The 16352-nt window shown below is 36.5% G+C and overlaps 1 non-coding gene across 1 annotated transcript; it reads right to left on the bottom strand.

The window, feature by feature from the left end:
• Positions 1-11746: 11746 nt before the first annotated feature.
• Positions 11747-11960, bottom strand: LOC115068215. Its single transcript, XR_003847587.1, has one exon. It is a non-coding gene; the product is annotated as a small nucleolar RNA U3 (small nucleolar RNA).
• Positions 11961-16352: the final 4392 nt, after the last annotated feature.

Genomic DNA, 16352 nt, shown 5'->3' with positions numbered 1-16352 from the left:
CTCTTTCTTCTCAGCAGCCCATGGAAATTTCTCCAAAATTGACCATCTGATAGGACACAAAGCAGTTCTCCACAAATTTAAGAAAACTGAAGTATCATCCTATATTTTATCTAACCACAAAAGAATAAAACCAGATATCAACAGGAATAAAATGGGAAAATACTAAACAAACCATAGGAACATCAACAACAAACTACTTAATGAAATTTAGATCAAGGGAGAAATCAAGAAGGAAATTTTAAAATTCCAATAAATGAATGGATATGAAAACACAACAAATTAAAACCTAATGATGCAAATTAGAACCAGCCCACCCTGTCTATAACACCCCCTCCTCGGACCTAGGCCTTTTTCTGTGCTGTTGCAGGACAGCGATTGAGTAGCCTGCATGGTAGCCACATGCTACTCACAGTGTCACCATCTCACTGCTTTGAACCGAGCCCCATCGATCACACCTTCTCTGTTTAGCTAGTCAAAACCTTCCCACCTCGTCTCATTAAGCTTGTCTTAGGCCTAGGACCCTTCCTACTGCTGTTGCTAGAGAGCTCCCAAGTAGCTTCCTTGGTAACCATGTCCCTGCTTTGGATCCAGGCCTGTCAAAGCTGCTCCAGAGCTAATATCTACTCTGATTAACTAGTCAGAACCACTCACTCAATTCCATCTTTCTGACTGACTTGGGAACCTCACGGCTGCAGAACTCGAGACTCGCTGGGATGGAACCACCTGACTCCTCCAATAAAAAAATCAAAAGTAAGATCCTGAAGCAAAGATCAACTAATTATTCATACTTGATCAGAAAGCAAGCAAACTACATAAACAATAAAGAAGAACCAAATTTCAAATAAAAAAGGCAGACTAGAATTTCACATCAGACACACAACCAACCAAAGAAATCCATACGCATAAACCATAATGCAAAAACACAAATAATATGAAAAGCAAGATACTATGTCCCTACCAAATCCCACCAAGTTTGTAGGAGTGTTCTGCCAAATAAAGTACCCAAAGGAAACCCAGGGCACAGAAATTAAAAAAAAATAATCATAAACATGATAAAAATTTCAATGAATTTAAAGAACACACAAACACCTCAATGAACTCAAAGAAGACAGGAATAAACTACAGACTGAAGCTCAAGAAAGTTCCAATATCTTATTGAATGTAATGAAAAGTCAATTCAGGATTAGAAAAGTTAATTCATGAAAGAAATAGAAATGTTGATGAAACTCAAGCTGAAATGAAGATGGAATTAAAAACTAAATAAGACAATTTTAAATGACAGGAACCAGCCTCACCAGTAGAATTAATCAAATAGAAAACAGAGTATCAAGGCTGGATAATAGTATTGAAAAACTGGACCAATCAAGCAAAGAATATGATTTTTTAAAGAAATGTGATATGCAGAAAATGAGGGACACCACAAAAAGAACAATACTATAGATCATAGACATACAGGAAGGAGAAGTATCTGAGGTCAAGGGCACTAACCAGATCTTCAACAGGATTATAGAAGAAAATTTCCCTAAGTGAAGGAAAGATATACCCGTGTAGACAAAAGCATAGAGAACACCAAATAGACTGGACCAGAACAGAAACTACTGATAGCATATCATAGTAAAAGCACTAAATATGCACAGCAAGGAGAGGGTACAATAAGATGCTGGAGAAAAACAATAAGTTACATTTATAAAGGAAAACCCATCATAATTACAACTGACTTTTCAATGCAAATTATGAAAGCCAGAAAATTCTGGACCAAAGTATTCCAAGATCTAACTGATTATAGATACCTACCCAGAATACTTTACCCAGAAAAACTATCATCGTCCAAGGGGAATGAAAATTTTTCCATGACATGGATAGGCTGAAAGAATTCATGTCCACCAAAGTAACCCTTCAGTATACTCAAAGCAATATAAAGGACTGAAGGGATTACCATACACAAGATGTTACAGAAAGAAAACAAATGAAGGTATAATTTTAGATACACAAAATAAGAAAACAAACAAGAAATAAAATGGCAGTAAACAATATATCTTTATACAATAACATTAAATGCATATTGCTTCAACTCCCCAATAAAAAGACACAGACGACTTGTTGATGAAACAAAATTCCATTTTTTCTGTTTCTAAGAAACTCATCTTGCCTTCAACAATAGGTCTCACATTAGGGTGAAAATGAAAATATGGAAAAAATATTTCAAAGAAATGGCACTAATAAACAAGGCCTCATTCCAATTCTAATATCTGACAAATTAGACTTCCAGTTAAAATTAATCTGAAGAGCTAAAGAATGTCACTTCATTCTGATCAAGAGAACAATCGATCAAAAACTAATTATGGACCCAATTATATAAGAACTCTATCATTGGAGTTCAAGACACAGATCACAGATTAACCCTAACACCATAAGAGTAGGTGACTTCAAAACTCACTCTTTCCAATAGACAAGTCAACTGGACAAAAATAAACACAAAAACATCTGAATTAAATGATATCATACATCAAATGAACACAACAGACATCTATAGAATATTCCATCCAAGCAACAAAGATTACATATTCTACTTAATAGCCCGTGAAAGTCTCTCTAACCTAAACCACAAACTGGCACTCAAAACAAACCTCAACAAATTCAAAAATTGAAATAATTTCATTTATTCTGTCAGACCAAAACACAATAAAGCTTAAAATCAATGGTGAAGTAGCTCTAGTAACTACAGGAACTCATGGAAATTAAACAACTTCTTCCTGAATGATGAATGGGTCAAAAAAGAGATCAAGAAAGACATAAGCGTATTCCTGGAACTTAATCAAAACGATAATACAACAAAACGAAACCTCTGGGCCACATTAAAAATAGTCCTAAAAGGGAAGTTTAGAGCTCTAAGCACCTACATTAAGAATTTAAGAATACAAATACATGACACTGGAGCAAATCAAGAGTCTGGAAAAGATCAAACCAAATCCAAACACAGCTAATAAAAATCAAAGCAGTAATCATGAAATGGAAACTAAGAAAACAATACAAAGAATCAATCAACATATGAGTTGGTTCTAAATAGATAAACAAGGTAGACAGCTCTTTAGCCAGGCTAACCAAAAGAAAGAAAGAGTAAATCAAAATCAGCGAAATAAGAAATGAATGGAGAACCATCACAACAGAAACCAAAATAGCCAGAACATTATAAGGAATACTTTAAAAACCTGTACTCAAGTAAATTAGAATATCTAAAATAAATGGGCAAATTTCTTTTTTTTTCCTTTTGGTCTTTTTGAGACAGGGTCTCCCTGTAGCCCCAGCTTTCCTGGAACTCACTATGTAAACCAGGCTGGCCTTGAACTCACAGGGATCTGCCTGCCTTTGCCTCCCAAGTGCTGGGATTAAAGGCGTGCGCCACCACACCTGGCTTGCAAATTTCTTTTTTAAATTTGGAGCTTTTTAAAAAAATTATTGAGCTTTTGTAATTTAAGGAGCCCGGGACTAGATAGACACAGCACAGAATTCTGCCAAACATTCAAAGGACTAATACCAATACTCCTGAAATTATTCCACAAAATAAAAAAATAAAGGAACACTCCTAAGTTCCTTCTGTGAGTCAATATTACTCTAATACCAAAACCAAAGACCCAACAGTAAAATAAAATTAGAGACCAATCTCTCTGATGAACATAGATGTAAAAGTTCTCAATAAAATACTCAGAAAAATGCAAAAATATATTAAAAAGATTATCCACCATGATCAAATTGGCTTCATCCCAGAGATGCAGGGGTGGTTCAACATACATAATTCTATAAATGTAATCCACCATATAAACTGACAAAAGGACAGAAACCATATCATCAACTCATTACATATAGAAAAGGCCTTTGACAAAATGCAACAAACATTCATCATAAAAATCAGAGAGAACTTGGGCATACACAGAACATAACTCAACATAATAAAGGCAATACACCACAAACCCACAGCCAACATCATGGTAATTGGAGAAAAACTGAAATCACTCCCATTAAAATCAGAAACAAGACAAGGACATCTACTCTATCCATTCCTATTCAATATACTACTTGAAGTCTTAGCGAGAGCATTAATATAAATGAAGGAGGTAAAAAGTATACAATTGAAATAGAAGTAAAGTATCTTTATTTGCAGATGATATGATTCTATATGTAAGGATCCTAAAGACTACACCAGAAAACTCCTAGACATGATAACTTCATTCAGCAAAGTAACTGGATATAAAATTAATACCCCCAAATCAGTAGCCTTCCTATACATCAACAACCATCATACTGAGAAAGAAATACTGGAAACATTCCCATTCATGATAACCTCAATTTCCATTAAAAAATCTCAGAATAAATCTAACAAAAGAAGTGAAAGATCTGTATAATTTTAAAAAAAACCCAAAATTTTAAGACATTGAAGAAATTGAAGACTTACAGACACAAGAAAGGACTTTCCGGACAAGATTCCTGTAGGGTAAGCATTAGGTTCAAAAATTGACAAATGGGACCAATGAGACCAAAATGCTTCTGAACATCAAAGAACATCATCATTCAAGTGAAGAGACAACATATAAAACAGGAAAAATACTTTATGAGCTATACTTCTGGTAGAGACAGAGAGTATCTAGAATATGCAAAAAACTCAAAACCTAAACATAAAATTCCAAACAAATTAAAAACTGGGCAATATGCTAAACAGGGAACTCTCTAAAGATGAGACAAAAATAGCTGAGGAATACTTTTTTAAATTTTCAGCATAAATCACCAGGAAAATAGAAATTAAAACAATTCTGAGATTTCATCTTACCCCTTCAGAATGGCAAAATGGCAAAATGGCAAAATGACAAAATGATCCTAGGAGTGAAAATTGTTGCAGTCATTATGGAAACCAGTATTGAGATTCCTCAAAAAGCTTGAAATTGATCTACCATATGATCCTGTCATACCAGTCTTGGGCATATAACCAAAAAAAGTCTATACCCTACTACAGAAATACCTGTTCATCCATGCTCATTGCTGCCCTTTTCATAATAGCAGGAAATTAGAAACAATATAGATGTCCATCAACTGATGAATGGATAATGAAGGCATGATACATATACACAATGGAATATTATTCAGCTCTTAAAGAAATAAATTTATGAAATTTACAGGTAAATGGATGGAACTGTAAATAATCATCTTGAGTGAGTTAACCCTAACTCAGAAAGATAAACTTCACATGTTGTATCTCATATCTGGAAGTTAGCTTTGAAATCTTAGATATGCATGTTTCAATTTGAAGTTTTGGAGAAGTTGAGAAACTAATAACTCGCTATGGATGCTCAAGGAGAGGCTTCCTGGGATAGGTGGTAGAATGAAGTGATATGAAGGGTAAAAAAGGGAACATTAGACTAGGAAGGGATAAACAAGGTGGGGAATGGAAGAGCAGGGAAGAGGAGGAAGTATAGTGAGGGATAAGTGACACTAAAGGCTTTTAGAAAAAAACAAAAGGCATATGGAAACCTACCACTATAAAATCTTAAAGTATATGCATATACATCATAAAAAAAGATTTGAAGAAGTTAATTTTTTAATAAGGGAACACTGCTCTTTCTAGATATCATAGGCTAATTTAAAAACCCTCAATGTTAGGAATGGACTCCCTCTCTGGAATCTGTTGACGATGGGTCCTATAGACCCTCAAACAATACTGTCAATAGCCTCTGATCTTGGTTATCAACCAGAGCTAGATTGTAAGACCTTATTGCCAAAGACAGTACTTACATGAGCTGTAGAACAAATAAGGAGAAATCAGCCTGGTGCTGACTTCAGAGCCTCATCTCTACTGGCTAGTGCTCATAGTGCTGGAAGGTGCTATGTAAGCTACTGGAAGGAAAAGTTAATCATCATCCTTACCCAGTGGTGAATCCTGTGAACTATAGTAACAACTGCCCTGGCAAGGTATGTCTACCAGTATAATAGTAGCACAGATATTGTGGGAGTAACCAACCATTATTTAATTGGATTTAAGTTCTACTTCATAGGATGGAGCCCATACCTGACATTGCTATCAGGCTTAGGAGCCTGAGACTAGACTGGTCACAGGACACAGGGGAAAACCTAATACTAGTTTTCTCCTAAATAGTTATCATATTAAACTGTCATTTAATGACTTATTGTCATACCCATACATCACTGCATCTCTCAACTCTCAACAAATATGCTTCCTTATGCAAATATGCTTCCTTATGCAGAGACACTTGTACATTCATGTTTGTTGCTGCTCTTTTCACAATAGGTAGGAGAGTGGATAATGAAAATGTGGTTCATTTATACGATGGAGTTTTTCTCAGAATTAAAAAAAGATGAAATCATGAAATTTGCAGTTAAATGCATGGAACGAGAAACTGTTATACTAAGTGTATAAAGTAACACAGACTCAGAAAAAAAATCGACATATGTAAGTTTCCTTATATTCTCCCTCATATGTGGATCCTAGCACCGAAACCTTATAAGTGAGTATGTATCCAGACATAACTAGAGGAACTAGGATAATGAAAATGAACCAGGGAGGTAAAGGAAAAGAAAGAATCTGAAAGAGAAGAACAGTAAGAAACAGGTGTTAATAAGGGATCTGTGGATAAAAATAGGGTTATTTTAAAGGGAGGGGGATGGAGGGTTATACAAGGAATCTTGGGGATAAAGGGAAAGAAGGAGCTCAAGAGAGGTGGGACCATAAGAGAAGGGTATTATTAAGGGAGAAATGGGAAAGTGGGGACACTTAAATGGGGAAACCACAGTGGAAGGGTTAGATAATGCGAGAGACAAATAATGCCTACCTACTTAAAAAAAAAAACAGAGGCAACCACATTAATCAAACAACCTACTGACAAATTATACGTACAACTAGCTCAAGGAATATAATACATGCCTAGGCAAAGTTTATCTGAGAATATTTGGTCTTTGCCCAAGCTTTATCTACATGGCACATGGTAATTAAAAGTACCAGACTGGTGGAACTAACCTTCTTGGATGTCTAACAGCCATACTTTGAGGCCTATACTAATTTGTTCAGAAGGACATAAAGGAGAGTTTTTGCTCTTTGTCCTCCTAGGTCAACTAAGCTCCAGGGGACTATGAACATTTCTCAAAATGTCCTGTAACTGTGGTGTGTCACCTGTCCTCTTGATCAAGGAGGCCATTGAGACCCCACAAAATGGACTTGAACCAGTGTCCAGTCAACAAAGAGGAGGATCAACACAGATGAAACATTCCTCTGTGCTTCCAAGTGAAGCCTTCCAAAGTTGAGCAGGACCTTTGACTTATCTTCACTTAGATGGAACTGTAAAAGAAAGGAGCCAGGGGCTCCTCCCAAGCCCATGTGACTCCCGAGGAACAGATCCTCAAACGACCTTAAGAGTAAAAATAAATTGGTTTATCTGGGCCAATTTCATGGTCTTAAACACCCAAAAGGAAAGTTTAACCAAAGATTAAAGGTTTGATACAATTCTTTAAGAGTCCATGTATATAGGTAAAAGCTACATAACAAGAAACAGCGCCAAACAGAAGATACCTTCAAGTTCTTGCCAGGGTGACCCAAGAGACTCCCAGACAGTAACCCAGCATAGAACTGGGAAAATCAGCAGACCCCAAGTTTAGCTAAAGGAATATTGGCAACTGATTGCTGCTAGATGAGGAAAAGCTGATCTTCCTAAAACAAGGAACTCTAGATAGGCTGACTAGATTCAGTGAATGGACAAGCACTGGAGAACGGCTGGGGATGCTGACAACACACTGGACAGTAACAGGGATAACAGATTATATGGGCTCCAGTGTGTGTGTGTGGGGCTATGGGAGAGTGCCATTTGGGATGTGGGTATATAGAAAAATAAGATTGTTTGGGATGTTCTGTATGAAATACACACAAAAAGAGTCAACAAATTTTTTAAATGAGTTATATTTGAGGAAGAAGCATAAAAATTTGCTCCATGTTAATTAGTAGAGGTGAAACACATTACCATTGAAATCTACCCAAGGATTTTATATCCATGCTCAGATAGGAGCTCAGAAAGTAACCAACTGTGACTAGTAACAATCAGATATATAGAGATTAGAAATGCATGTGAAAACATCTATGTGTTAGTAGCATTAAAAATGAGTTTTTCTGTATGAAACAGTATATTTTATAATGAAATGGCGATCTTTTTAAAAGGTTAAAACCTCATTCAATTTTATGTCTTGCGGGTTTGATACTGAACTCAGTGTTGTATAACTGTATTAATTCAACTGTGAACCTAAAAATTTACAATTTTGAAAGTGATGCATCTTTGCTCTGGAAATTGTTATTGAATATGTTAATGCTGTAATGAAATGCTTCTTCTAATCATGTAGTTAGTAAATAAATAATTTAAAAAATAATAAATTTTAAAAAACTAATAAATGGCCATGGGCAGTAGGGGGCACTTCCTGGGTGAAGTGGTAAAATTCTAAGATATAAAGGAGGAAAGGGGAATAATAAATTAGGAAGGGTTAAAGGGGTAGGTATTGGGAGGGTAGGGCAGAGGTGGAAGTAAGTGCAGGGAGGGATAACTAACACTAAATGCCTTTAGAAAAAGCCATATGGAAAACTACCTTACAGAAGCTAAAGTGTATATATTTACATTATAAAACAAGATTAAAAGAAGTTACCTTGTAACAGGGGGACAATGTCCATACTAGATTATCATGGGCTTGCAAAATAAATGCCCAATGCCAGGAATGAACAATCGCTTTTGAAGTAGTTTTTCACTCATTTTATAGACACTCAAGCAATAGTGCCTATTTGTGATCTTAGTTACCCACAAGATCATCACAATAAAACTCTATTGCTAAAGACACTACAAACATGAACTGGAGAAGAAGTAAGGAAAAATCAAGCTGGTGGTGAATTCAAAGCCTCCTCTCTATTGTGTAGCTTTCATAGTGCTGGAAGGTGAATCCAGTCTACTTTAAGCATGGCAAGGATGTGAATAGACTTAGATGTGAAGAAGGCCATGTGCACTGGAAGGCACAGCATGAAGAAAATAACAACTAAAAAACAAAGAATTTGCAAGAATAGTTTAGGTCATCTTTTAGGGCCAGAGAAGGAACAGGAGATAACCTTTAAAGATAGCCTGATTAAGAGATTAGTTTTATTTTGCGGTCAATGGAGAGCCATCTTAAAGGTTTTTGGATATAGATTAATCTTGGTGTACTATGTTAGTTTCAAACAATTTGTATGCATAAATTCTATGTGATGTCACAGGAGGTGTTTCATTTATACAATTTAAATCCATTTCCTTCTGTCCTTGTCTCAGTAAAGGTAATTTGCTGCTCAAATCAAACATGTCAATATCCCTATGCTTACAGAACATTCCTATTCAATTCCATGCAGCAGCATTGAAAAACTGTCAGAAGTGTTGTAAAGAACTACACTATGGTGGTAAGACAAACGACAAACACATAATGTAAGGCAAAATAGCAGAACTAAATACTAATATTTAACCTCTTTCAGGTATTGTTTTCCTTCTGTTTATGATATAATATCAGTATGCCAGGTGTTAATCAGAATGAACTAATTACAATTATTCCATTATAAAGGAAATAGAAGATCTTCTCAGACATGTACTGAGCATTCAATCAAGCCAAACATTATCTTAGGCAATATCTGTATGTGATAAAAGAACACCATTTCTTGGTCACATACCAGTAAACAAAGCTCCCTTCCTTCTTTACTTCCCTATTAACCTCATTTTCTGAGTCAATACAAAATTTCTGTACGTGGTACTGCTTTCTCCTTAGGAACAGGAACTAGAAGAGGTATTATTTTAATTATAAAATATCTCAACTACCATAGGAATCAGAATAGCTATATATCAAAGACTACCGGGGGTGGGGGTGGGGTTCCCGGGTGATTGGCACCCAAAATCACAAAAGGAATGATGTAACATGTTTGATGAGAGTAACACTTTAAAGCCCACTAAGTGTGAGTTACAAAAATGGCTTTATTTGCCTCCAGTTTTACCATACTATCTGTTGAGCAGCCCTGTCTTTTATGCAAGCAGTTACAATTAGACCTGTCATGACATACATTAGCCAGGAATGGATGGTATCAAACTATAGAGTATTTTTTTCTCAGTGGGATAGATTATTTCCAGGAAATAAATATTTCAAGTGGCTAGAGAGATGGCTTGGCAGTTAAGAGCATTAGCTGTTCTTTCCATAGGACTTGGGTTCAGTTCCCAGTAGCCATATGGCAGCAAACAAGTGTCCTAACTCCAGTTCCATGGGATCTGACTCCCTCTTCTCACCTCTGCAGTCACTGCAGAACAGAGACACACATACATACATGCAAGAAATACTCTCATACACATAAAATAAAAATAGTAAATAAGATATATTATAAAATATAAAATAGTTGTTTCAATAGCAATTATATTTATGAGTTTCTGAACAATCACAATAAAATATAGCCCAGTTTTTTAAATCTCAAATCGACATCCCCTGACACCAAAAACAAAGAAAAAAACAGTCATTTCCCAGAGAGACTTCTATTTAACCCAAAGTTTGTATTTCATCAGTATTCTTAAAATCAGCTGATTGTGTCAAGAGGGTCTTTAAAAATCTTTAATATTTAGTTGCCTAATGTAACTGAAGAAACACCATGAGTCAGTGCAGCAAATTCTAAAATGATTGTTCCATGACATATGGAATAGAAAATATGAACACAACCAATTCCTCTAAGACTCGTTACACTAGTCATAAATGCATCCTCTTTAACTTTAAGAAAGCAAATCAAAACATAGGAGCCTGGTTTTTCTTTAATCCCATCAGGTGTCCATTGTTGATCTTTCTTCTACAACCTCATTTCAAAATAGGTCAACTTTGATAGTCTCTCCTGGGACTATCTCCTCTTATTCTTTTCTATCAGGCTTACCTAGGTAGCTAAAGAATAGTTTATTTTATATATAGATATAAGCCTAAATTATTTTCAAGGAAAAACTCTCTTACAATTCATCTAAACCATTTTTATGCCCCATCTCCTATCTGCATCCCTTCACGGCCCACCCACAAGGTTTCATGCATTTTGTCATATATGTCAAGACCCATCAACTCAGGTTTCTGTACCCAGATGTCCCTCGGTCAGTCCCTCCCTTAAAAAAGCATCACTCCCTTAAAAAAGATCAACTCTCCTTCACTCAGCAATGATCAACTGCCAGCTGTTCCTCAGCTAAGGTTGGGGCCTCCTGCCCATTTCCCCAGTTCTATGATGGATTTTTATCTGATTGAGCTTGCATGGGTCTTGTTTATTATATCACCATTTCTTTAAGTTCATATGAGCAAGTTCACAGAAGCCTGGAATATTCTATTTCTTTATGGTCCTGTATCAATCCTGGCTCTTACAATCTTTTCATCCCCTCTTCCACAATGGTCCTTGAGCCATGGGTGGGTGAGGTTTAATATAGGAGTCTTATCCAGGGACACTCACTCTGCAGTCTCTTATTTTCTCCACTTTGATCTGCTGTGGCCTTCTGCATGCATCACCCTCTGTAGCATGAGGAAGCTTCTCTGGTGAGAGTTGGGAGATGGATTAGTATTTTCTCTACCTCCTGTTCCACTATCTTCTGTGAACCTTAGGTATAGAGATTTCATTATTGATGTGTCATTTAGGGATGGGCATCTCTCAGACACTTATTCTCTGTGTGTGATCCATTGTAGAACTCTCTTTTTTTCCACTTACACTGTATCCTCTCCCTCTACTCTCCCAAAAGAAAGAAGAACGATCACCAATGGAAAATGGCAGTTGCTGTGAAGCAACACCAATAGCCAACTTCATGCTCAGGAGAGAACAATATGTCCCCTCCTCATTGTTTCCGGTACTCTACACAGTCAGAGAAACTTCCCTAGTAACAAATTATAGATATGATCCCTGAAAGTGTAGTCTTTGAAGAACTCCATCTGTTGTAATAAAATAAAATAAAATGTTTCTTTGATGAGTGTTTACTGCTGCACTTGTCTATAGATATAAGGATCTGTATTTAGCATACAGTAAGAAATTATGTTTGACTAGTGATATGATAAATGTAGGGTTTTCCCTAAGAACTATGACTGCTCCAATCATATGTATTTGGCTGTTTTTACAGTGTCATACATGAATTCCCTCCCACTGAGTGGGCACTAAGTCCAATTAGATAGCTGTTGATTACCCCTCTAGATAAAAGTGTCACTACTGCACCAATGTCGTTTTCTGTGCTGGTAATTTTTGTGTTTACTAGGCTTTAAAGCTGGGGTAAGACCACTGACTGATTTTCTCCCTTAGAAAATTGCATAGTATCTTCCTAAACTATGAGAGCTAGTCTTTAGAGAGGGTCTTCTATTCTCTAAAAATACATCTGTTTCACTGTCTTTCATATTTCAAGAGTATTTTAAATTTAATTTTTCTGCATAGTATTACCAGGTGATCTTCATGAAGATATCTAGCATTCACTCACTTTTGTGAGCTGTAATTACTAGCACCAGCTATAAAATCTCCTTCTTCCACAATATCTGTAGACAACCTATCCTAAAGTCCTGCCTATTTTCCAGGTAAATACTTTTGTATCCTCTCTGAATTTCTTCCTTTCTACGGGCATTCCTGCTCGTCTCAGCCTTTATTATACTTCTACTTGTTTAAACACTAGACATAGAACATAAAGAAAGTGTCATGGGACTTGAGAATTGCTGGCAGTTCTCACGCCACTGTAGAGTAGTCAAATAAGATGACCATGACAAGAAGTCAGTTTCTAGAAGTACAGACAAAAAGGGATGCATAGTAGTTGCTTCTCTGTTACTGTGTTAAACACAATGACCAATGCAATTTATAGAAGGACAAGTTTATTGGGCTTACAATTACAGAGGGATAAAAGTCCATTGTGGCAGGGAGGCATGACATGAGGCAGCTGAAGCAGAAAGCTGAGATTTCACATCTTCAAGCAGATACGGGAAGCAGAGAAGAAAAAATGAAATGGGACAGGACTTAAGAACTCTCAAAGCCCACCTGCATGGACATGCTTCCTCCAGCAAGGCCATACCTCCTAAGCATCCACATACAGCATCACCAACTGGAGCCAAGTATTCAAATACTTGGAGATTATGGGGGGACATTCTCAATCAAACCATCACAAAAGAACATCTGAAAGTATAATATAAAAGGTATGTGTTTCACTGTGGAGTAGAATAATATAAAAGGTGTATGTTTCACTGTGGAGTAGAATAATATAAAAGGTATATGTTTCACTGTGGAGTAGAATAATATAAAAGATATATGTTTCACTGTGGAGTAGTCTAGGGTCACACATGATGAGAAAACATTAATAAAGATAGGAATGCTTAGGATTCAGGAACTGAAAAGTTTGAATTCATTTTCTAGAGAGAAGTTAGATTGTACTTATGATCATGAAGGTCCTGAACCTGCCATTTAGGATGAACCTAAGTCATCATAAAGACTCAGTGTATTAATATGGTACCTGTTGTAATTTGTTTTCTGCAAAGGTCTACTGTAGCTCCTGGTTTGATTCTACCATGAATACTAAACTCACATGTTTTGTAGAAACACATAACAGATAATGCAGACATATATATGAAGACAGAAAGGAAGGCATTAGAAGTGCTGTGCTGGCAAAGAAGGAAAAATAAGATACTATTAAGCAGTGACGAAACTTTTACCTGTTGGTACCACAGTTGTTTTGCAAAAATCACCAAATGTCATCATACATTATTCTCTCCAACTCATTTATTTATTTATCTTTAATATTTGTATGAATTCTTTGAGAATTTCATACTGTGTATTTTGAGCATATTCAGAGAACTTCTCTATCTCCACACCCACCTTATTACTCCCCCATGACTTCATGTCTGCTATTATCTTTTTAACATCCATCAAGTCTAATTTGTGTCCCCAAATGCATTTGGTGTATGGATCTATGCCCCCAGAATTGGGTCAACATACACAATGGCACACACTTAAAGAAAACAGACTCTTCCTCTCCCAGTATCAGTTGCCAATATTTCCTCATCTAGGATTGTGGCATCTTCTCCATCTGCCCAGCTCCCTATATGTGTGCTCTCTCTCTCTCGCTCTCTCTCTCTCTCTCTCTCTCTCTCTCTCTCTCTCTCTCTCTCTCTCACACACACACACACAAGTGCTGGGGTTTTGTCTAGCTTGGGCTTGAAAGAGTGTTTTGCATGCTGTCAAAATTGCTGTGAGTTCATATGGCAATTTACCTGCTGTCCAGAAAACATTGTTTCCTTGCTGTCATCCACCACCTCTGACTCTTAGAATTATTCTACCTCTCTTCTTCAATGATTCCTGAGCCTTCAGAATAAAGTGTGATATAGTTGTCACATTTAGAGCTAAGCACACTCAGTCACTTATTCTCTATGTGTTAACCAGTTGTGGGTCTCTGAGTTAAATGCCATCTGTTGCAAGAAACTTCTCTGATGAGAGCTGAGAGATGCACTAATCTACGGGTATAACAGTAAGTCATTAGGAGTCAGTTTAATACTATGTTAATTTAGCCAAATAATAGTAGTAGGTCTACAGTCTGTGATATGTCTATCCACAGCTTCTTGGCATAAGTAACAGTTCCATATATAGGCTCCATCTTGTAAAGTAGACCTTAATTTCATGCAAAAGTAGTTGGTTACTCTCATACTATTTGTGCCACTATTGCACTATTGGGCATAAATTGTGTAGTCAGTCATTATTGTAGCTAAATGGGTTCATAGCTGGGTATGGGTGATGATTATTTTTTTCTTTTAGTAGCATGCATAGCACATTCCAGCACTAAGAAAACTAGTTACTAGAAATGAAGCTTCTAGGTCATTACCAGCTTGATTTCTCTTTGTTTTAAGACTCAAGTATGTATTATCTTCATCAAATACGGTCTTGCCAGTGAGTTCTGGTGGGTAGCCAATAGCAATGACAATAGCCAGTATTGTCTGAGGGTTTATAGGACCCTCCTGGTTAATGACTCCAAAAGAGGAAGTCCATTCTTGGCACTGGACTTTTTATTTGCTAATCAGTGTTGTCTGCTACAGCCATTAAAACCCCATTATAGGGTAACTCCATTTAAATTGTTTTATATAAAATATTATGTGTTATATATAAATGTTAGCTAGTATTGTTTAATGGTCTGTGGAATTCCTCCCCTGGTCAACCACCCTAATGGAGGGAAATCCATTACTGGCATTGTGCTTTTTATTTACCAGCCTGTGGTATCTGCTAAGGGCATTGTCCCTCCATTATAGGGAAATTCCATTTAAATTAGTTTTATATTGTAGAAGTATATGTTTTTAAATGACTTCAGTAGTAGTAGGTTTCCATATGACTTTTTCAAAAGGCCTTTAGTATTAGCAATCTCTCCCATGCTTCCTCCTCCATCCTACAATCTCTCACCCCATTTAACTCTTCTATTCCCTTATTATCTTTTCCCCATTTATATCACTGCCTTCTATCTCCCCTCCTTTGAAATTCCCCCATAGCCCAGTACTAGTTTCCTCACCTCTATGGATTTTCTGCTTGAAACCCATATATATTCAAAGCTAACATCTACTTATGAGAAAGAACTTGGACATTTGTTTATCTGGGTCTGGGTTACATCATTCAAGATGATTATTTCCAGTTCCATCCATTTGCCTAGAAATTTCAAATTTTTAGTTTGCTTTTTAAATTATTTTTATTGAATTTTTGAAATTTCCATACAATATAATTTGGTGGTATTTAGGTCCCCTCCTCATACCTACCTCCACTTATTGGCCCCTGCCCAATTAAATGTTTCCTCTCTAGATAAATAAATAGATATATTCTAATTTGTGTCCTCAAATGTCCTTCAGTGTGGGTCCATCCTCTGGATCCTGGTTAACCTACAAGGAATTCAGTGCTTGAAAGAGTCTGGGTCTCCCCTTCCTCTTGAACACTGAATAATATCCCATTTGGTAATATTATGCAGGTATACCAAACCTGGGCTGTTCATTCATTAGTTAGTGGGCATCTGTGTTGCTCCATTTTCTGACTATTCTGAAGAGAGCAGCAACGAACATGGATGAACAGGTAGTAGGATATAGAGTCTTTTGCTATATACGACCAAGAGTGACATGGCTGGATCATATGTACATCTATTTCTAGCTTTTTGACCTTATTCCATGGAAATACTAGTGTGCTGCATTTCCTTCCATCATCACCTCCTTTATTGCCTTCTTTTTGTACCATCTCTTTATTGAGTATTTTCTTGTACATGCTAGGCAAGCACTCTGCCACAGAGATAAGCTCTCAGTCCCATTTCTTTGGTATTATTGAA

The sequence above is a fragment of the Nannospalax galili genome, unplaced genomic scaffold, assembly GCF_000622305.1.
Source record: "Nannospalax galili isolate Female #2095 unplaced genomic scaffold, S.galili_v1.0 scaffold167, whole genome shotgun sequence".
In the NCBI taxonomy this organism is placed as follows: Eukaryota; Metazoa; Chordata; class Mammalia; order Rodentia; family Spalacidae; genus Nannospalax; species Nannospalax galili.
This window is presented reverse-complemented; position numbering and strand designations above follow the sequence as displayed.